At 35.0% G+C, this 23057-nt stretch overlaps 1 protein-coding gene across 1 annotated transcript in view; it reads left to right on the top strand.

Annotated features, from left to right (window-relative positions):
• The window catches only part of TENM2 (teneurin transmembrane protein 2), a 3267991-nt gene that overhangs the window by 643176 nt on the left and 2601758 nt on the right, over positions 1–23057 (top strand). The window contains exon 6 of the mRNA XM_077757352.1: positions 433–584. The gene's annotated coding sequence lies outside the window, so the exon portion shown is untranslated. The remainder of the gene's footprint in view (positions 1–432; positions 585–23057) is intronic.

Raw genomic sequence — 23057 nt, 5'->3', positions numbered from 1 at the left:
TTTACTGAACTGCACTGGAAACTCTGGAAAGACATAATCTGAATCTTGTTCATCATTATAACTGAGTATAGTGGGCACTCCATAAATATGTATTGAGTAACAACCTTGTTTGGGTTTTTCTCTCCGGCTCCTCTCACCCCTGCTACTTCCTTTCTGAAACAAAATGCAGTAGCATCCTTTGTAAAAGCAACTCCCCAAACCAAATGGGCCTTGGGTATGCATACAGTGAGAGTCTTTTCTCCGCCTTTTTTACTACTTGGATATGCCCTAGCCTCTCCACCCTGCCCGTGTATTCAGCAGGTTGACTGCTATAACATGACGTTTCTGTTTTATATTCCTGAGTGCACAACATTTGAAGCAAGTACAAGGTGACTTTGCTGTAACTCAGCAGTCTTTTCAAAAATGTCTCTCCTCCCCCCACCCCCCTTTTAGGACCTTAGAACACTGTCATTAAGGGCTGAGAGGTGAAGATACATTAGATAAGAAAATAGCAGACAGAGACCCTGAAGCACTTTAAGAAACCTCAGGCTGCAGGAAACCCTCATCTTGGCGCCAATCATCAGAAAACCTGCTCCTGACCACAGGTAGGTCTGCCAACATCCATTTCTTTTGAGATTTTCTACAAATGCCCTTCATGGGAATGACAGTTTTATTTTTCTCTTACATCTAGAATGAAAAATAAAATTAACTTTCAAAATTGGAAAGATTTTGCTAAAATCCTTCTGAATTGATTGATTTTATTTGGTAGGAAATGCAATAGTTTCTATATTGCACCTTTTTGGGGGATTTTACAGATATGTAGAATAACCTCACTGATTATTCTAAGAGAGTTGCTTTAAATGATGTGGTCTGTCAGCAGCCATTTTGATATCTCTGCCTCTAACTACTGAATCTCTATGAAGACAGATGCTGTTTTCCCAGAAAAGGAGTCCATTCAATTTCAAATGGAAGTGGACATGGTTTAGTTTAGAGTAAAATTAATATAAATGATTTTCAGTTACTATTGTCTTGTCATCCTAATGAGGGAGACAGCCTTAGTATGGTAGAAGGGGTTAAAGAAAAAACACATTGAATAACACTCGTTAACAGTGGTAAGATAGACATTATCATGGACTATGACCATAAATACAGGATACAGTGCAATGGTATTTTAAAGTAGGGAAGAGAGATTGGTTCAACTGTGAATATAACATGGGCCAGTGGGAGCTTAAAGCCAAGAGGCAGGATGGGGAGCAGTGGTTAGAAAATTGCTAAGAGGAAACATCAGAATTCTTGCCAAAGACAATCCAGAGTGATCTCTCAGACATCATCTGGGGGATGGTAGAGGATGAGGAACCTGATTATATTAAGGGTGATCAGAAATTGAGGGTGGGATGTTATGCTTAATGTGACCTAGCAGGGTTTTTACTAAAACTAGATTTTATGAGAAAGTGCACAGATATATCTAGAAGAAAGTTTTGGAGACTGACTAAAGTTTGGTCAAGCAAAGAATCTTTGTCAAAGATGAAGCTTTTTGTTTGAGTTCTTGCAATTTTCAGACTTGTAGGAAAGCCACATAAGGTTAATTGTACTTTTATTGTGAGTCTGCTTCTCAAATAACCCACATATGTAATATGGCTATGGCTTGTTTCCTCTCTCTCTCTCTCTCTCTCTCTCTCTCTCTCTCTCTCTGTATTCTGGGATATTTCTCAGTAAATTTGCCAATTTGCCAATCTCAAGAAGGAGTTACAAATCTATTGCCTCAAAAATAGTGGGACCTGGATTCAGCTGAAGATTATGTAGAATCTTCAAGTTCTAGAACCATCTAAGGTTAAGCTGCTATAAAGATTATGGGAGGAGAATCACCAACAAATGCATTAGCTCAAGCCTTTGTGAAAACAGTTGCAAAATGGGAGCAGCTCCAAAATGAGCCTTCTGAGCAAAGCAGACAGCTTAAAGATTTTTCAGGATAGGTTAGGGCAGATCAAAGTTCAGTTTTATTCTGAGAACATTTCACTGTGTATTTTCTTGGAAGGTATGGGAAAATGTGCTTGTGTTTATTAGTGTCTCTTACATGATCAAGCCATGATGCTTGAGATTGCAGAACGATTTACCACTATTATCATATTGTTTGGATATTCAATCTATTGACATGGTTTATTGGCTTTTATAGTAGATGATTTTCTAAATTGATATATGTACACTATGCTTTTGCTAGAATATTTACATCATATCTTCTGAGAGGCCAAAACACTCTTTAGTCTCTGGTACTGAGGAATAAATCTATAATTGAATCGCTTTTCTACTGCATTTAGTACTTTCTCACTCACAAATGCCTAGAATTGTAGATTTCTAAATCTTAAATATGTTTGCCATCGCAATGTCATATGTTAATGCGAACTAATCATCTTTCAGTATCCCTTTTCCAATTGCAGAGTTCTCTAAGTCTTTCAGGCTTTATACTATTTATACAATTATTTTTGATCCCTCATCTCTTTTTCTATCCTGATTAAACATTTACCTAATTGTTTATACTTTTACTTCAAGTCTTTTTACCCATTGTTTGCAGAATTTCGCTACAACCTCACTCTTGCTCAAGCTTTCATGCCCTCACTTCTGAGCTAACACCTTATTCCTGATAGGTTTCCATTTCTCTGTCCCAAAACTGAAATTCAGCCTATACCCAGGTAAAATAATGAGATTTCTTAAATAGCACTTCTATTCTTTCTCCCAGTTCATAAAATTTTAGATGCATCTCATTACCTTCATTTTAAACTTGAGAGGAACAGCATTTTTGCCTCTGAAACCTAATACTATCAGTGCATAGTTTTATACTTAGGAAGTATATATTTGAATGTATCAGAAATGAAATAATTGCATTTTTAAAGGATACAGATTCCCAGAGGTTTATACATACTCACCCTATTAATAAATCAGGATTTGTAACAAAATAACAATGCCTTAGAGTTTCCATGGCTTTGGAAATGAAGTGGGAAGGCAGAGGTGAAGGTCTGGAGGCAATGTGGGGTAAATTCCTAGTTAGAAAACAGCTCTCCAATGAAACTTATTCTGTGTGAATATAAAATACAAATCTGCAATGTCATAGTTTCCTAGAGGGGCACAGGGAGAAGAGTTTCCAGACTACTTTGCATTGATACAAATGAGTAATAATACTCCTTTTTAATTTTTTTGTCCTCAAAGTATAAGCTTTCTTAATGAGTTTCTTTCCTGAAGGGAGAAAAGCTGCAAACCTATACAGTTATCTCTGGCCTGGGGCATTATAGTTTATTTCAACCAATTAAAATAATAATTACTGCAGAAAATGCTAATAGGGGCACCCTTATGCTCATGAGTTCCCACCACTCCTCTTATGATTAAAACCCGTCAAATTCATTTTTTTAATGTTTTATTTATTTCTGAGAGAGAGGGAGAGAGAGAGAGAATAGGGGAGAGTCAGAGAGAGAGGGAGACACAGAATCCGAAACAGGCTCCAGGCTCTGAGCTGTCAGCACAGAGCCCGATGCAGGGCTCAAACCCACGAACCATGAGACCATGACCTGAGCCGAAGTCGGACGCTTAACCGACTGAGCCACCCAGGGGCCCCTCAAATTCAAATTTTTATGTTGCAATGACTACCTCTACTTCAAAAGAACTTGTACAGTAATTTGGAAGAGTACGTTCTATTTATTCCCTTCCTTTTCATTTTCAAATTTTTATTCTTCTTAATGTCTTATAGAGCCTTTTCTACAGTATTATAGCCCAGGCTTTACATCTCCCTACTCTTGCTGGGAACAGTTTATACCTACCAAATTATTATTTTATAAAAGCCAGGACCATACTGCCTTAGTCTGACAGGGGGACGGTGAGTTCTGTTGTACTGAAAATGTTGAAATATTTCCATAAAGGATTTCCAGCATTAGCTGCTTTATGGCTGACAAAGAAATTATCATTCCAAGCATCCCAACTTGACATATGAAAAATCTCAATGATAATACTGATTAGCATATCTTTTGCATTTAAATTACTATGTTTTTTTAAGAAGAGAAAATTGTACATTTGTTGGGTTGTTTGCCTAGCTGAATAAACATATATCAGGATGTACAATCTAGTAATTAGTTGTATTTATCCACTTGTGACACCACAGGAAAATACTCTGAATGAAGATTCTAGGGGCAAAATACTATGACTTGGATTGTCATCTGAAAACACATGCCTTCACTTAGCAAAATGAGTGCTTACACCCAAACATAGGAAGCATTTGCCTAAGTGCTTGGTGACTTAAGCCAGAGTAATGTCTTTGAAATACATTTTTAAGAGTATATACGTTGTATTTTATGGTAGTATTTGTTTTATGTATCATCACCTTAGTAGAATCTGTATTTGAGAAAAGAAAAAAAAAAAGAGCTATAAAACTAGAACATTTCTATTGTCTTAAGAATGTAGGTATTTAGAGATGGTTGAGCATTTAAAAATACCTGTGTTGATCAATGTCCAAAGGAAAGAATGCTGGAAACTGTAAGGTGTTCCATTGTGACATATGTTCTACAGTTAAAAATGTAAATTCAGGTATTGAGGTTTTCTGTGCTAACTTCATTCAAAATTAAGAAATTTGGAGGAGTGAGGTTGTTTGTTTTTGTGGAAATTCACAAATGATCCTAATAATTACTTTTCCCTTAAAAATACCCAGAGAGTACTATAAATATTTACAAGGTCAGTGAATACAGATCCATTTTATAATGTTTGGCGTCTTCATAGAGGTATTTGAAATTGAGTCCTGAACCAGCAGGAGGCCTCCCATGAGATAATACCAGTCTCTTTATGCTTTCCCCAACAGATTCGAATGTTCTGGATAATCTGTGGGAATTTTGTTTCCTCTGACTCCAATTTTCTTTTTTATTTAACAACTTCCTTTTCTTGATACCATCCAATTTTAAATATAATAACTTAATTGACTCCATTACATTCAAGTCACATGTTTGTTTTCATTGACTCCATTTTACTAAAGTGACAGTAAAAGAAAAAAAAACAATTTGTTCTTTACTTCTAAAGAGGAGGGTGAATCTGAACAAGAACACCTGCTATTCTTTTGAGGGTGGGGGTGGGTGAGATATCAATCTGAGAATTCATTGTAGCATGAGGTGATTAGATGCTTTAGGATAAAGGAGAGATTTCAGTAAGAGAGAGAGAAACTTTGAGAGGAAAGAATAATAAAATAAATTTTGTCAGTTAATTTTAATACTCTTCCATTCATTTCTTCATAAAATCATTAGGAAAATCTTATAAAAATACTCAACAATGTTATTAGATAATGCAATATTGTGCCATTACATAGTAAAAGAAATATATATTTGGTTTTGATCCCCAGTTCCTGGCATAGAGCTCCTAAAACCATATACTCTCTTGAATATTAGAAGTGAGAAGAACATCCGTTGTTACTCATAATAAGCCCAATTCAACTATGCCTGAGTTTATGCTAGAGCTGACCCTTTGAACATGGAGGTTTGTTGCTGGAGAACCAACCATGTGATTAGAGGGCTGGGACTTTCAGCAAGATCCCCCAACCTTGGGGAGGAGACAGGGGCTGGAGTTAAACTAATCACCAATGGCCAATGATTTAACTTTCCATGACCAAGTAATGGAACCTCCATAAAAATCATAAAAGAAAGTGTTGGAAGAGCTTCCAGGTTGGTGAACACAATAAGGTTGTAGGAGGGTGACATATCCAGAGAGGGTATGGAAGCTCTGTGCACACCCCTCACGTATTGCCCTGTGTAACTCTTCATCTGTCCATGTATCTGTATTCTTTATTATATTGTAGTCAACAAATGACATCTGTGCTCTGGAGCCAAAATATAACATAAAAAAAAAGAATTTGGTGATAAAGAGGAACAATAGTTGTATTATTTTGCCAGGTAAAGAAGGTTTCAGCAGGCTAATGCCTTCAACACTGCAGACCCACCAGGGGTAAAAGGCTAAGGGGTTTTATAGGAAAATATAGGATCTGGGCAGTTTTGATACCGGTTTGATACCAGCCATGTTCCTCATCCTGTCTTCAAGGTGGTCTCAGATGGCTGGCCCTCTGATTCTTGTTACTAAGTATACGTGAGGGTTACCAAGATGTCAGTATCAATACTGAGTTCCTGGAACAAAAGAGTCTATAGAAAAACAAGTGAAGGGGATAAGGAGGCTTCAAGAAAGAGGAAGAGAAAAGTAAGTTCAAAGTCACGCTTGCTGAAGTGTTAGTGTGTACATCTAAACTTCCATCCATCTGTACATTTCTATAGTGGTTTCAATATCATTTATAGTAAACACATAAATGTGAATAAGTGTTTCTTGAAGGCACCTGAGTGGCTCAGTCAGTTAAGCATCCAACTTTTCATTTCAGTTCAGGTAATGATCTCAAGATTGTAGGATTGAGCCCCACATGGGCTCTATGCTGATCTTGGAGCCTCCTTGAGATTCTCTCCCTCTCTCTCTGCCCCTCCTCCCCACTGGAAAAAAAAAATTAAAAAGAGTAAATCCTGAGTTGTTATCACGAAGAAAGTAAAGTAAGTGTTTCCCTTAGTTCTGTGAACTATTATAGCAAATTGCTGAACTAGAGAAGGGGGTTATGGGAACTCTTAGTTTATACCTGCTGTAGGTATGGGAGGCCTGGATTTGCAATTGGCATCTGCTATTGGGGGCAGCCTTGTGCTGCTGAGTTCCTTAACCTGTGGGCTCTGTGCTAACTTCAGATAGTGTCAGAATTGCTCAATGAGCAGGAAAAACCCACACATTTTATATTAGAAATGCTATAAGCCAAGGAAACCGGAGTTTTTCTTTTAGAGAATTTGGAATTTGTGTTATTAGTGTAGTTTATAGATGGAATGTAGATTTGGTGTCAGGAACTGGTTGACAGCAGGGTAATATTTATATTTTATTAATCTACATTCTGGTGAAGACCTCATCTCATTTCCTATACTTGTGATTCTCAGTTTCCTTGAGATTCCAAGTCTGAAATACTTAGGAAACATTATCAAAGGTAACATTAGAGGGCACATTCAATAAGATTCCATTCTAGTAGAGGGCCTGTAGATTCTCCAACAATTTTCCTAATGATGATGATATACATTTGTTATTGGCAGAGAGAGAGAGAGGAAGAGACTCTCATGCTAAACAGAAGGAGGTATATACTGGTGATAATTGTTTATTATAGCTGAACATTCGATTCTCTTTTGGACAACAGAGGAACATGTATTTTAAATATGTTAAAATGTGTTCAATAAAATATAATATTTTACAATATCTTGGACAGTTTTATGTAATATTTTACATATCATATGTAATATTTTCCATAATCAATTCATCGGTGCCATTAATGCCAAGTCACAACATTAATTGTAATTCAATGAACATGGCAGTAGGATGGGGATAGAGGTAGGGTACAAAACAAGTATTGCCTAAAGATTATTATGTATTTAAGTGGAAAGGTACAATGGTTTTTATGCTAAGAATGGTCAGATAAAAAAACATAAGGGTTACTTGTTTAAAATATAGATTCTTATTTCTTACAGAATTAATCCTGTGGAGGTAGATCTGCAAATATAAGTATGGGAATTCAAATTTTATAGGATCTCAGTTAAAATTATGCACTGTAAACTGTGATAGTTAACTTGTACCTTTAGAACGTCTTGACAGTTGCAGACAGGTATTTAGAAGCAGACAATTCAAAATAATACCTTTTGTTATGAGTAGGAAATGGTGGCATTCAGTACTGTTGATTGAATACAGTAAACCTCTTACTTTGACTTGTCTTCATTTGGAACGATTCCATCTTGGCACAATACTCGACATTAGAATAGAATAGTAACAACAGCTACAATAACAAAACAAAATAAAGAAATCAAACAAAAAGATCACCATTGCCATGTATACACTCATACATTGAACAGTTATCTTTTGAGTGACTAAAAGGCACATAATGGATTCTTAACATTACAGTTGCGTTATTGAAAGTTAAATGACTGATATTTTCCAGTACTTTCTTACTAGTAAAGCTTGAAGGTAATTCATTCAATAAACACATACAAAATCCTTAATTTTCTTGATAGTGTAGGCTAAAATAAAGGTTTCATTGATTCTTTTGCAAAATCGCTTCAGTAATCTCCTTTCCTGAGATAAGAGACTTAAGAGACAATTTGGGTATCTTGGAATAATGGAATAAAAATATAATTTTAAAATTATTTGGTAATCTAAGTCCTATTTGCCTATAAAATATATAAAGCAGTTTGTTAGGTATTTACCTTCTATTAAATAAGAATTAAATCAGGACTCACTAAGAAGCTGAATTTCCTAAGTAATTGCAATTTGTAAATCTAGTCTCTTGCTCTACAACCCTATGCTTTTATATTACATTTGTAGTACATTACTAGAATGATAACACTTGGTATTTATAAAATATCAAAAAGATATAAATGATGCCAGGACAACTATCTTTGAAAATTATCACTTGAAATACAGTATTATTATTAATTAATATGATATGATATGATTATTAATATAATATATTAATATGATTAATAATTAATTATTAATTAATTATGATGATACTATATATATACCATATATTTTTTAAAAATATAACTTCATAGCATATACAACTACGCTATAACACTTTAAACTTCGTTAAAATTAGATTTATTCCTTATTTTGATATAATCAATAAAAAATTTTGGATACATATTAAAATGCTATTGTTATCCAAGTAGAAACTATATAAATTGGACATATTTTCCCACTAATATTTATAATAAATTTCTCTCAAAGTATTTGAATATTTTTTGAAGATAAATATTTCAGTATATATGCCTAAATAGCAGAATATCATCAAATAGAATGCACTATTCAAAAGTAAAATNTGCTCACACTGTCTCCCTCTCTCTCTCTCTCTCTCTCTCTCTCTCTCTCTCAGAAATAAATTTAAAAATAAAACATTAAAAAAAAAGTAAAACAACTCTGAAAGTAAGTGAATACCTGAGAACCTGATTGGAAAGAGATTATCAAGAAGTATTAATAAACTATATAAGCCTCATTTTTTTAAATAGTTTATTTATTTTTGAGACACAAAGAGACAGAGCATGAGTCAGGGAGGGGCAGAGAGAGACAGACATAATCTGAAGCAAGCTCTAGGCTCTGAGCTCTCAGCACAGAGCCCGACATGGGGCTCGAACCCACCAACCGTGAGATCATGACCTGAGCTAAAGTCAGATACCTAACCAACTGAGCCACCCAGGCTCCCCTAGATGAACCTCAATTTTAAGACAAGGTGTAGATATCACACAGAATGCCTCTACGTGATGTTTTACCCACTTTAGACCTTTATCCTTATACTTTCATCCTTTACATTTTAATGTTTATGAAAAGCAAAAGATTATATACATTTTATTAAATAATAGATAATACATTGAGCTAAATTTTAAATGAAACACTCAAGAATAAAGTTAGTGAAAAAAATTTAAAATGCAATTGAAAATAGTGCAACGGAGTTTTATATAAGTGATTATATCAGTTGTAATTAGTAAGACATAAAATATACCAACTAGTCAGTCCACCTAAATCTGCCTCTTCCAGAAATTATAGCTGTCTCTGAACTATTCGTTTATGTGAACCAGTAATTTCATACATAAATGTGCATATGTCACTAATTGATTGGAACATTTTTTAGAAATTTAAAAATTTTGGTGCTTTACCTACTATTTTTTATTCAACATCAGTAATATAAATTAAGCTACTCTGAATACTTTTTATTGTTTTTGCAACCAAAATATTGCTACATAAGATAGTAAGCATCTTATCTTTGTCAATTACTTTTACACCTCTGACCCATATCAAATTGAAATGGACTTCCAGAAAATGACTTGGGCTTTCATATGTCTAGTATGCCGGCATTTCTGTGGCTCCTTCCATATGGAATGTGCTCTAGAATGGTACTGTCAATAGGACTTTCTGCAATGATGGAAATGCTCTTCTATACTAAGTACATATGATTACTGAGGACGCTATATTTGTTCAGTCTTAATTGGCAGGTGTCATAAACAGACATGGCATTTCAAATCCTTAGTATGAAAAAGGTTTAGTATCTCAAATATTTTATATTGATTACTGTTGAAATGACACTTTGGATTTATTGGGATAAATAAAACTTACTACTAAGATTAAGTTGACTTCATTTTTGTTTTTAATATGATGACTAGATTTTGTAAGTTACATTTGTGGCTTGCGTTATATTTCCACTAGACGGAGCTGACCTAGAATCACCCTTTGATGACTAGTTTATGGATTTTCCCCCTCTCCCTCTCCCCTCTCCTACGTACAAACTTTCAAAGCATTTTGTGTCTTTGTAAGTTGCGCTAACAGGTTTATAGAACTATTTATTATCATTAGAGTACATTTGATCACCGTTTCTAGATTTTAACATCCTCAAGAACAGAGGTGATCATATTGGTCAGTGTAACCCCACAGCAGTAACAGAGTGACCTACCTGCACAATCATTTATGTTAGGTTGGTTTTAGTTGACTTAATGGTGAAGGGTTTTGGCTTTGGATAATTGGAGGTAGAGCTCATAAAATCGAAGGCTTACAGAGACATTTTTAGTAAGTGGGTGAAAGGTGAGATGGATAAGATAGATAGCATTATGGATCTCTGGTAAATTGCAAAGCAAATGCACCATCTAAAGGAAGTACTAGATACTTAGCCAACTTTTGTCATGCAGGTGTTGTAATATAAGGCTGTCAGATTTTCAGGTTGTTCAAGAGAAGCTAAAAATCCAAATCATTACTTCTTAATACTCCTTAAATATTAAATAATAATCCAAACCTGTAAAAACATTTGCCAGCAAAATTACCTTTATGGGCTGGATCTGGCACACAGGCCACCCAAATAGGGCCTGCAGTTTTCTTTTCTAGAAGTTTCCATTTTTGTTTTAGAATTGTGTTCCCCGTTATAGATAAGGAAAGTGTACAGTAAAGTTACATATTAGCACAACAAATTAGTAACAGACTGAAAAGAAAACCACAGGAATTCAAAGTTTCTGACTATCCTTCATGTTATTGAATCTGCCACTCTCTGTAATTAGGAGATGGCATTAATCATTAATTAGAAAAGAAACCCTCAGTGAACAGTGTGAGATATCTCCATGGGAACACCACTGGCTTAATCTCAACAAGAGTGAAAGATACGGGAGTACAAAAACAGATTTAGTGCACATCTCTGCAGGTCTGATTTAGGTAGCTAATATTCTATCCATGTAAAAACCAAATAAAACACTTTTTTTCCCTTCTGTGTATAGCCATATTATCTCTTTCATCCTTTTCTTTTAAATCTTTGGTGATCTGTTTCTGTTTGAATGAGGTAGTCCGACCTATAGTACTCCTAGGAGTGAAATATCTTCTCTACCAGCAACATCAAACACTGAAACAAAAGAGCAGTTGTACTGAGTTCATTGAGATTCACTGAAAAGTGTTGCTCGCCTGCAGAGCAGGTGAAAGTTTCCTGCCGGTTTCTCATTTAGGGAAAACCTCTTGGCTTATGCCTCAAGGACTGTACAAGCCTCTAAAGAGTGGTAGTAAGAACTAGATACAGTTTTTGCCTTTAGAGATAGTTAAGTTATACCGTGGAATAAGGATCAGGGAATTAACAAGGAAAGAAAAAGGGAGATGTGATGGACTTAACAGTCTGAGTCTTTTTCTAACAAGCTGTCCTCATCTGCTTGGAATCCCCCATCCCCCATCTGCTAAGGAATTTGAAATATCACCTTGTTGGAAAAGTGCTTAAAGAGGAGTATGTTACCACTTATCTCATCCTTCTAAGCCAGCTACGTCTTGCCTTACTTTTGAGAATAAATATTTGCATCCATTTCTCTAAAATCATTTATTTGTTTCAGATCCTTTCATCAAATCTCTAAAATAAAGCACCATATAAGGTATAAGCAACCAGGGATTGCCTGGATGTACTAGGGAAAAGACAGTTGATTTGGGTGGAATTCATTGACTTACAAGATTGGAAAACAAAAGATGATTCTATTTATTGGATAGATTAATTTTCTTATTGTAATGTGGCAAGCAATGTTATCATACAGATTCCTTTATTATTATTAAAAATAACTCACTCTGTTCCAGACACCAGTATAAGGACTTACTTTCACGATCTCATCTACTCTCTCCAGTTTGAGGAAGAAATTGTCATTGCCTATTTTACACAGGCTTCAAATGGTTAAATCACAAGCCAATTGAACTCACTATCTCCCAACAAGTAATTGGTGGTCTAGGATTTGAATTAAATCTGCTCTGACTCCATAATTAACTCTTATAAATAACAATAAAACAATAGTAGCAACCTCCTGTATCAGATTCACTGTGATCTAGGAACTTTTCTAAGCATTTTACATTCAGTAAGTGTTTAATCACAGCAACCCTTTGAGGTAGGTATTATTATTTATCCTCATTTTACAGATGGGTAACTGAGTCACACAAACCCATTGACTCCAATAATTTACTAAAATGAGATATAACATGAAAAGTAAAGCAATTCCTTCTGAAATGATAATTGTTAAATTTATAAGCTGCATAGCACTTCCTAGATGGCATTTTCAACACATATTTGCTAGGGAAAATGATTTTTTTTCATGTCAGCAATACAATTAATTTATTCATTATCAACATCTTTTGTTTTGCAAACTTGGAGCCTGGCAGAAATGACTTTAGTCACAGTTCCTTTGCTGTAATGCAAGAGACTCACTTTGTCAAGGTCCAATATAATTTAAAGACAAGTTACCATTATTATTGTTAGGATCTAAAGATTCTCTTTTGCCACATTGTTGTGTTGTCCTTCTCTTGCTATTAGTTTCTTTTCTGGTCTTCAGTACCATCTGGTACTATATCTGCAGGTACTCAGTTCTTCTTATATCCAATAATAATAATTTACACATGTGACTAATTTCAGAAACTTTTTGGTTGTTCAAGTTAAACATGATAAAAAAACAGGCTCACACACCTGAAAGACTGCAGGATAAGGAATAAATGATCCAAAGAATACCAACAATAAGTGTAAACTGCAGAGCTCATGATATCTGATCAAATAGCTTGAAGTATACAGATTCCTTTTCATGAAAATAAATAAGTCAGCTGAAGGATTGAACTGGAGTGACTAATGTAGTACAGCGATGGAATTGTGTCCTTCTTTCCCCCCACTTAAAAATAATGATAGGTTCTCCTGGAACCTGCTTAAGTAAGTGACACTCGTAGAGATGGATTGCTATGCTGTGACACATGGTGCACTGATATTCCGGTTGTATTGTAGAGATTATTACTAGCAGCAAGATTTTATAGTTATTGCCCTGTCAAAGCTGGTGTTTTAATCACTATCATCAACACCGCCTTCATGTTTTACCTCATCTTCTATCCAGCAAGCCATACCAGCGTGTCATCCAAAGAGAAACTCATTTGTTTGGGCCCATTATTTCATTAAGATATATATTTCACAGGGACAAGTGAAAGATGACTTTATGAGGAGGGGAAAAATACTCAAAGGACTGCAATTATTGATCTGAGGAGTCATAATACCAGAGAGTTTGTGAAGAATCCCATAAGCCTGCCTTATAGATGAGGGATGACTGAAGGTGCAGGTGTTTCCTCTTGTTCCTGAGAGCAATTAGAGAGCCAAATTATTTCCACTGTTACCTAATAAGGCAACAAGTGTCACCTGATGAAGTTAATGCCAGGCACTAGCAATGTAAACATAGCTCAGCGTCTTCAGTTCACCGGCATCGCATTTTATATGTCCCACAGCCTCAGAAAGCAGACGCAAAAAATGCAAACCATCCATACCCTTAAACATCACATGCAAAGGAGAAGCGGGAAGTGAGTTAAGAACTGTTTTGTCATTTGACCTTTAGTTATTTTACCTTCGTTTAAAAAGACAGTGAAATCAAATAAACCTTTTTAAATAAACTGGAGCCCACCACCCCCTTATTCCCAAGGTTTTCAAAGCCAACTTATTCCACTGTCAGTTGTCAGTTTCACAAGGTGGAATATACCATAATATTTTTGTTCGGTTTTCTTTGGAGGGAAACTGGACTATTTTTCCTCAAACCCTTTTTCTGTCTCCAGTTTGAAATATAAACGTGGTTGTGAAGCTTTGATGGTGAAAGTTACAGCTGTGGAGTTCTTTTCCCCTTTGTTTGTTACAATTGACCTCTTTCCCAGCACATTAGATTCAGCCTCAAACTTAAATTGCAAGGTGTTGTGAATAACGTGTTTGTCACTTCAGGCTTTGCTGGTAGAGCTGTTCTTTCCCAGGGTCTCAGCACAAGCACCTCCAAAAAAGCCAAGAGAGACAAATTTCTCATGTGTGGAGCACAGCGGGTCACCCCCTTCCATATGCTCAAGATTTGTGGCTCATGTCACTCGCAGCCCATTCTCATCTTTCAAGTCCTAACAGCTCGCTAGCCTCAAATCCCTTTGAACTCAGATTAAATGGGTTCCGGAAAACATGCTACTATGGGGGGTGGGGGAGCTTAGAGTTCTCCTGAAGTACAAGGCAGCCGAAGCCTTCCTAGACTACCCTTTGGCTATCTATCTAAATAGTTCAGTACCAATCTTTGGTCTATTTATCATCCAAACATGGTGTGTGTGGGTGGCTATGTATATATGCACATTTATGTATAATTCAGCATGCATATTTGTATCCTTCTACTCTCTTGGCAAGCACATTTCAAGACCCGGCTTTCTCAGCCAACATGAATTTCACAATTTAAGTATAATGCCACGTCTCTTTCTTGCCAAGTACGGGGGACACATTGTGATGATTTCTCCCCACTGAGCTTAATCTACAAGTCTTATAGGACACTGCAGTGGTATCCTAAAGGAAGAAGTACCTACTCTTTATGGCATCAGGAGACATGAGGGACATTTAGTCTTTTTTCCATTGTTATCAGTATTTTACCTTATCCCAAACTTTCTAGCTAACCTTAATGATGTTGTAGCTTCTTTTACTGATAACCATCTTAAACTCTGCCCAGTTTGATGGTAACTTTACAATGTTTAAAGTCACATTTTTTTAAATGTTGATTCTTTCATGGGGGTGTGGGTGGGAGAGAGTGGAAGCAGAGGCAGGGGAGAGAAAAAGGGAGACACAGAATCCAAAGCAGGCTCCAGGCTCTGAACTATTAGCACAGAGCCGGACGCGGGCCTTGAACTCATGAGCCATGAGATCATGACCTGAGCTGAGCCACCCAGATACCCCTAAAGTCACATTTTTAAAAATCATGTTTGATGTGCTTATTAACAGCATCTTCAGTAGCCCAAGGACACAGTGAGTAAGTCTGTTCTGGATTTGGTGTTTCTACTGTAGAAATATGTTCTATGTTCACTTCTATAAGAGTCCATACCTCTTCCATTTCCCCACTCTTTTGGGAAACTTTCCTTTTAGCAATACCTGTGTTTTTGGTACCATTATAGGAAGGGAGACAATTCTTCATTATTATTGCTTTTTCAGGTGTTTCTGGAGGGTATTTTTTATAACATGTATTCTTCCATGTAAACTTTAGAATTGTTATGTAAACTGCATTCTTGAACACCCCACCAAAAGGAGATTTTTGACTGACTTCCATTTCTACTGTTTAAATAGTTGGGGGAGAATTGAAATATATCCATCTTGATTATGTCCATTATTTACCTTGGCAAAGCTGTCCATTAATCCAAGGGCATCTATACTAATTTTCCAAGTTTGGTAGTTTCCTATTTTATAAATCATTTATTCAATTTGTTTCTCTAACTTTAAAAATTTTGTTGATGTGAACTAGATCTTTTTCTATACAATTTCTAATTGAAAATTGATGATGTCTAAAAAAGCTATTGACATGTGACACATCTAGCCTTCTAACTAAATGATTTTATTAAATCAAAAGATTTGGGTTTATTCTTTTTATTGTTTATGTACAATCATATCATCTGTGTATGAATGATAAAACTAAAAGGTGATAACATTGACTCCCTTTTTAAAAAATATTTCCATTTCTTTTATTTTCTCAAACATTATCGTTTGCCAGCATGCCTTTCAGAAACTTCTTAGTATTGAACGTACCCTATACATTTGGTAGGACCCAGGCCAAATATTTTTTTTCAAAAATGAAGAATACCCCTACTTACCTCACCAGTAAGTAATACCCTTCTTCTAGAAATCTCCATACCATATTACTTCTCTTATAGTTTATAATACCTTTCCTCCCTTATTGTGCTTTTATATTTAACTCTTTTTGTGTATTGGAAGATACATAAAATAGGAAGATACGGATCATATCTTTGCTTTCAATGTATTCACTAAACATTTGCATACTAAATACACATTTCACCAGGTATGTGGAATTTTCTCCAACAAGAAAATAGTAATAGTACTTATCTCTAAAGTTCTTCTGTAGATAAAATTGCTATTATGATAGAAGTGAATAAATAAAATACAAGTATTACCAAATATGCATAATAAGATTTTCCTTTATAAAAATATATCTTCTTTTCTTTCACATTTTTAAATAATAGATCCTACCAGCTTGTCATGTGTGGAAGCTATCTCTGACATTGAGAAGTCATTCTAGGACCATTTTCTTGGATTAGGGTCACATTGGCACTGTACATTTCTTCAGCTTGGTAGTCTTTTCATAAGGACAGGCTACTCATTTTACTTACCTGTTAAATTTTTACCCTTGAATTTCCTCAGGATGTTTGAGCATGTGCCATCTCCCAGAAGTGATTCACATACCTCTAATTCTGTGGTGAACTGTGCTATTCTGTGCACTTAGTATGATTGGATTTAGTACATGTAACCTGTCCAGTTCAAAAGCATTTTTGACTTTCCCTTAAGTCTTTTCAGTATACCCTGAGGGAAAAAAGTTTGGGTTTGGGTTTGTTTTCCACTCTAGTCTTTTTAGCCCTTAATGAGCTCTTTATTTCAGGATCACCAAATGGCCCCACTGCTTCCTTAGATGAGTTATATAAAGAAGATCTAACTTGTTATAAAGTTACTACTAGTTTAATTTACTGGTCATTTTTCCTTTCTAAATCGCAATCACATTTTACATAGTTTGTGTTTCTCTATTCACTTCATTTTGAGCTTTTTCTTAAAATAGTGTAGTTTTACTTGCAGGCTTTTTGCATCTTTCAAGACTTTTATGAACTCTATCATTTGATCCCCTGACCAGGGTTTCAAAAAGTATTTCAGATCTTCTTTAGGTGTATTATTTTTTCCACTTTTCACTATTTTTAAAATGTTAATCATTCTCTAACTAATACTCTTATTTAGTCATAGTCTACTTTCCATTCTCATGTTCCTAGAATCACCACTAGTCACCTGTTGGGTGAAAGGAGTGCCATTTGATAATTTGCTTTCCATTCCCTTCATCAGGGTCAATGAGTATAGTTGACAGGTTATATCCTATACTGGGAGACCCAGATGAAGGAGCAAATGCAGCTGAAATCCAGTTTGTTTTGTGCTTCACAAGATGACCTGGTCTGTTTCCCCACAGATGACAGGGTGCTTTTGCTAATTTACAGAAAGTCATTGTATATACTAATGTAATCTTGGCCTCCACTGGAAACTGTTATTTTTATGTTTATTTATTTATTTTGAGAGAATGGGAGAGTATGTGTGCCCTAATGAACAAGGGAGGGGCAGAGAGAGAGGGAGAGAAAATCCCAAGCAGGCTCCTTCCTCTCAATGCAGAACTTGACACAGGGCTTGATCCCTCTAACCTTGAGTTCTTGACCTGAGCCAAAATCAAGAGTCAGATGCTTAACTGACTGAGCCACCCAGGTGTTTTAATCAAAAGATCAAGAGATCTTTTAATGAAATGATCAAAGGAAGGAAGGAAAGAAGGAAGGACAGAAGAAAGGAGAAAGAATAAAACAAATGAACTACTCTTTTGAACATTAATATAGTCTAAGGAATTATTTCAAGGTGGTATTAGACACATATAATTGTTTTATTTCCTTTATGAAGTTTTTTATAATAGAAATTATAATTAAAGAGCTGAGATTATGCCCCTGAATAGATATTTGGGTTATAGTGGGTGTCTTTGCAACTTTACAACATGTTGTTTAGTAAATGCATAATCAGATATTTATTTAGTTTTATTTAATTTTTTTCTTTATCACTTCCTTTAGGGATCTAATCGTGAAGCAATGTTTCATGTATTTGAAAATTCTCCTTAAAATACATTTTAGTAAATACTGCAATTTTCAGGAAAGTTGATTTTCTAATTAAGTACCCTATGATGTTTAAAATATCTGATGAGGCATATATATAGATATATTTGATATTTGTATAAATGCCATCACTTAAATAGTTTAATGTAGATATATTAATGGTAATAAACCCACAAGAGTTGATTTCATCATTTGTTCATTAGTAACCATTTTCAAGACATCAAACACTTTTAAATCACTGATGAGCTTTTTGGTTAAAGAGATTGATTATAAAGTAAAAATGATTTTTTAAAGCTTTAGGGTAAAGTATTCAATAGATATACCCTGTTAAATTTATTTTTAACAGTATATTTAATTGACGTACAACACATACAGAAGGGTTTACTCATCATACGTTCAGTGTGAAAGCACCATGCCAGAGTTAGACTCATCAGCACTGTGACATTTTTTTTCTAGAAATACTAGCCCCTATATTTTAATCAGCTTTATTTTTTGTGTTACTATTAACTAAATTCCAGAATTTATTTGGCTTTCTCTATTGTTTTCATTAATGTCATCTTTCTAACCCAGGATCCAATCCAGACCACTACACTGTACTTAGTTATTAATTCCTTTAGAATTTGAATGAGTTTCACTTCCATTTCTTGTATTCCTCCTTGTTCCCCTTCCTCAAAGTTGAACACTTTTCATCTGCTTTCCAATATCACAAAGACTCCAAATATCAGCCTGAGACACATGTAATTGGAATATTCCCCAAAATAAAGATCCCTGCAAAAATCAAAACAGAAGAAAACAGAAAGAGAAAATATTTAATTCAGTCAGTTTTGCCATTTGACTTTGAACCCTGTTCTGATGTAGCTTCATTGTAGTACAGTGGAAAGAGCATAACTGTTGAGACTGACAGTGCTGGGTTTGAATCCTGATTGCCTATAGACTAATAGTGTGAACATGGGCAAGTTACTTGATCATTTAGCCTCGGTGCACTGAAATTTAGTTTGCTTGCAAATTTTCATAGACATTATATTTCATATTTTATATAATGTACAGTACATTTCTATTGACCTCTGGTTTGAAGAATTTTATATCGATAGTTAGAACTTTGAGGCTTTATAAGACTTTGAAGAAAAAGTTCATGTCTCTATATTTTATGTAAGTTTATAATAACCCTCATTTTATCAACTAATTTTATATACTTTGAGAAAAATTAAGGATCCTCAAATTAGTTAAAATTATAATTCATTCAGCTCTAGGTTCCTCATCAATGAAATAAGGATAATAATGCCTGCTTTGTGCTTTAGGAACTAAATATCAGGTTTTACAGGTCGAATTGGATTATTTTTCCTCTACAGTTAAGAGAGTTTTTAAACAGACTCATGGGAATAAATAAAGCACTGTGGGGAAGAGAATTCTTGCCAGAAAGGGGAGAGTTGCAGCAGTTTCTCACTATTCAGTTTTAACACACAGTGATGGAAGAGGAGAGGTGGGGGTATGAACTTCTAACAGTCCGTGGGTAGCCAGGAAACTGGGTCCTTCCTCTTCCTTGTCACAGAAGGAATGTCTTCTCAGACACTGGGTCTCAGTGGGTACAAGAGTAGCAGCAAGAACAGAAGTTTGTTCCATTGTCTCAGGTTATCTTGGAGAACCAGGCTTTGGGTCTTCCTTTTTATGGTGCCACTGGGGGTTGTCCTGACTGATCCTGAGAGGCTAGGTATTCAGGGGCCATGCAACTCAGGCATCTCAATGGTAACAAGGCATTTGTTAGTTCAAACCAGGCACGGACTTATACTTCAGACATACCTCTTAGAGACCAAATTGATAGTTCAGTGTTCAGTTGCACATCTAAGACTTATTGACTTTTGGCTACTTTAGGAGAGAATTTAATGACCAAAGAGAATATGTGTATTTTCAAAATGGCCTCTTCCAGGGTGAACAGGGCCCAGGAAAGAGATTGTCCAGGAGATCCATTACCACAATACTTCTTCATAGAGTAGGTGCTTTGAGCTAGGTGAGATTCCATATGTAAATCACTACTGACTAGTGCTTGGGCACCCAGCCCCTGTGTGTGCAACCTGCTACCTCTCTGTCTCATTCTGCCCCACCTCTAATGCTGACATAAATTTGTAATTTTTTCTACTGTTTTTCTGAATTTCATCTTCCATCTTGTCAGATGTAAGCTATTGTTTTCTTAGTGAAGTATAGGTCACTATGTATGAGATTATGAAAAACACCAATAAACAGTAGTTGAAAACCTAAAAAACAAAACAAACTAAAGAAACAAAAACCAAGCAAACAAACAAAAATTACCAGGTAGATTGAGAACTAGACCATTGTCAGCACATTAGAGGCCTTGTGTCACAGTCTCTGTCCTTTCAAACCCGAAGGGAATGGATGTGTAGACACCTGATGTTGCTGTCTGTAGATTCATCTATTTATAAACTTTTCTCTTTTGGATTTTTCCCTCAATATTATATTTTTAAGAGTTTTCTGATGAAGGTAGTTAGTTCTTTTATTCTAATACTATAGCATACTCTGTATGAATATAAAATTTATCTCTATGTTCTACTGTTGATAGGCAATAGGATGTTATATAGGTTTTACTATTACAAATAGTACAACTATCAACTCTTACTTATGTGTTTTGGGCACATATGTACACATTTCTGTGGCTTATTCTGCTGGAGTGAAATTGCTGAGTCACAGAGTATTGCTAGATTGAATTTTCATTTATTTTTTTCTTTTATGATTTTTTCTCATTATCCTAGCTCTTAACTTCTTTAAAAACTTTGAAACATACCAGTACTCCTAGTATTTCCCCTATAACACTAAGATATTAAAACATGTTAACTCATGTTGTATTGTTTAACCTACTCATGTTATTGTTGTTGTTGTTGTTGGATTTACATCTGCCTTTTCTTTTGTTTTCCTTATTTCTCATTTCATCTAGAAATAGAATTTCTATCCTGTGGGGGCCAGCTAAATGAAAAAAAAGCCCTCAACCTTTGGCCATATTAATGAGAAATTTAACTTCTTCAACTTAGAGATGGAAAAGATGAGAAATACTGGTGGCTTACCACTCCCAGTGAGATACTCTAAATCCTGACTGGAAGCTGAGGCATGATGGGTACCTGATTTGTGGGTCATACTTGCCTAGAATGTAGCTTCCACAGATCTGGATTAGGGTGAGAGCAGTGGAAAAAATAAGGTGCGGTACAAGTGCCATAGATGCTGATTCTTACCAAGTTTTATGAGTAAATGTTTTTTCTTATGCTCCATGTCATTTGGGCAACTTCCAAAGATATTAAACAGTTGTATTCCTTTATGGTTTTTATCAGATATATATGTTGGGTTTTTTTTTTTTTTTTTTAATTCAATGGGGAAGTGAGTCTGCATAACTTCTCATACTAATGTCTCAAAAGTAGAACTGCCTGTCTTTACCTGTGAGGGGCATTTTTTGCTGGATATAGATTTCTATGTTAGCAATTATTTTCTTTTAGTACTTTAAATAGATGCATATTGAAGATTTTTGACTTTTGGCTTCAATTACTTTACTTTTCTCTAGTGCTTAGTACCCCCAACTCCTGCCAGCCTCAGCTGGACTTGAACTGAATTGAAAGACCTTTCTTCCTTCCCTTCTTCCTTCCTTCCTTCCTTCCTTCCTTTCTTTCTTTCTTTCTTTCTTTCTTTCTCTTTCTTTCTTTCTTTCTTTCTTTCTTTCTTTCTTTTGTATTGTATCCATCTTTCAAGTTGTTCTCATTAAAAGGTTTGGTCTCTTACAAACTGTTTAATATAAAAAGTAATAAAATTTGTTTTTTTAATGCACTTAAAGCCACAGTCTGACAAAATGACCACAAAAAATGAAAGATCTGAATGTCAAAAAATTAACAATAGTAAAGCTAAAGGTATTTCTTAAATGACTCAATAATGGCCAGTTTAGGTATTTTTTAAATAAGTAAAGCTTAAGACATTTGAGAGCTATAACTTTCTGTTTTACAAACACTTCTTTCCTGTTCCCACCATCCCCAATCCCAAACTGAATACATTTTGATGGTTTCTGTTACACAAACAATTGATGAAAGTGAACACTTGAATGAATGAAGAAGGAAATGCCTCTGCCTAATGATTTGGGATAAATACCTGTCTAAATTATACCAAAAGACTTCAGGTCCTCTTATCTCTAAATTCAAGTGTTAAAATAAAGATGAAGTTAATTATCATATATAAATAACAAATTTTCCTGACAAAGAAAAAAATAAAGGGACTGAATAAGAGCTTAAAATTTTAAGATACTATGGAAGCCAGACTATTACATCAATTACTTTGAAACTTAAATAAAGATGTATAAAAGAAATGATTTTTATACTTTGCTTATTTATGCAGTCATCAAATCCATTCAAAGACTTTAGCCATTATTAGAGGTTTAGTGTTCAATACTATTTAGAAGGAAAGGAAACAACATAAAGAACATATAATCAAAGGGCTAAATCAACATAAATTTATTTTAAAGCATAGTTGGTCTTTTTAGAATATGAGGTGAGCCACCATGTAAGTTTCTGCATTGTGATTAAGGATAAAAAAAGATTTCCTGATCCTAAATTCTGCCTTTCTCTGATCATTTCTAATTTAACTTGGCAATTAAAAAGATCACACACTAAAGGAGTTGGTGTCTCTTATTGACTTGCTAATCAATTGTTTATTTGTCTTACAAATCTTTTCTTTTCCCAAAAACTGACCTAATTTTCACAGCCTTGATTAAACTGAGAAGCAAATTAGAGGATTTGTTTTCTTCTTCAGTTGTCTGTATTACACTGGTTTAGAGGTGAACAAAAATATACAGAAATCCAGTC

The sequence above is a fragment of the Crocuta crocuta genome, unplaced genomic scaffold (assembly GCF_008692635.1).
Source record: "Crocuta crocuta isolate KB4526 unplaced genomic scaffold, BGI_CrCroc_1.0 scaffold131, whole genome shotgun sequence".
NCBI classification, from domain to species: Eukaryota; Metazoa; Chordata; class Mammalia; order Carnivora; family Hyaenidae; genus Crocuta; species Crocuta crocuta.
Note: the sequence above shows the minus strand (reverse complement) of the source record. Positions and strands in the feature narration are given on the sequence as shown.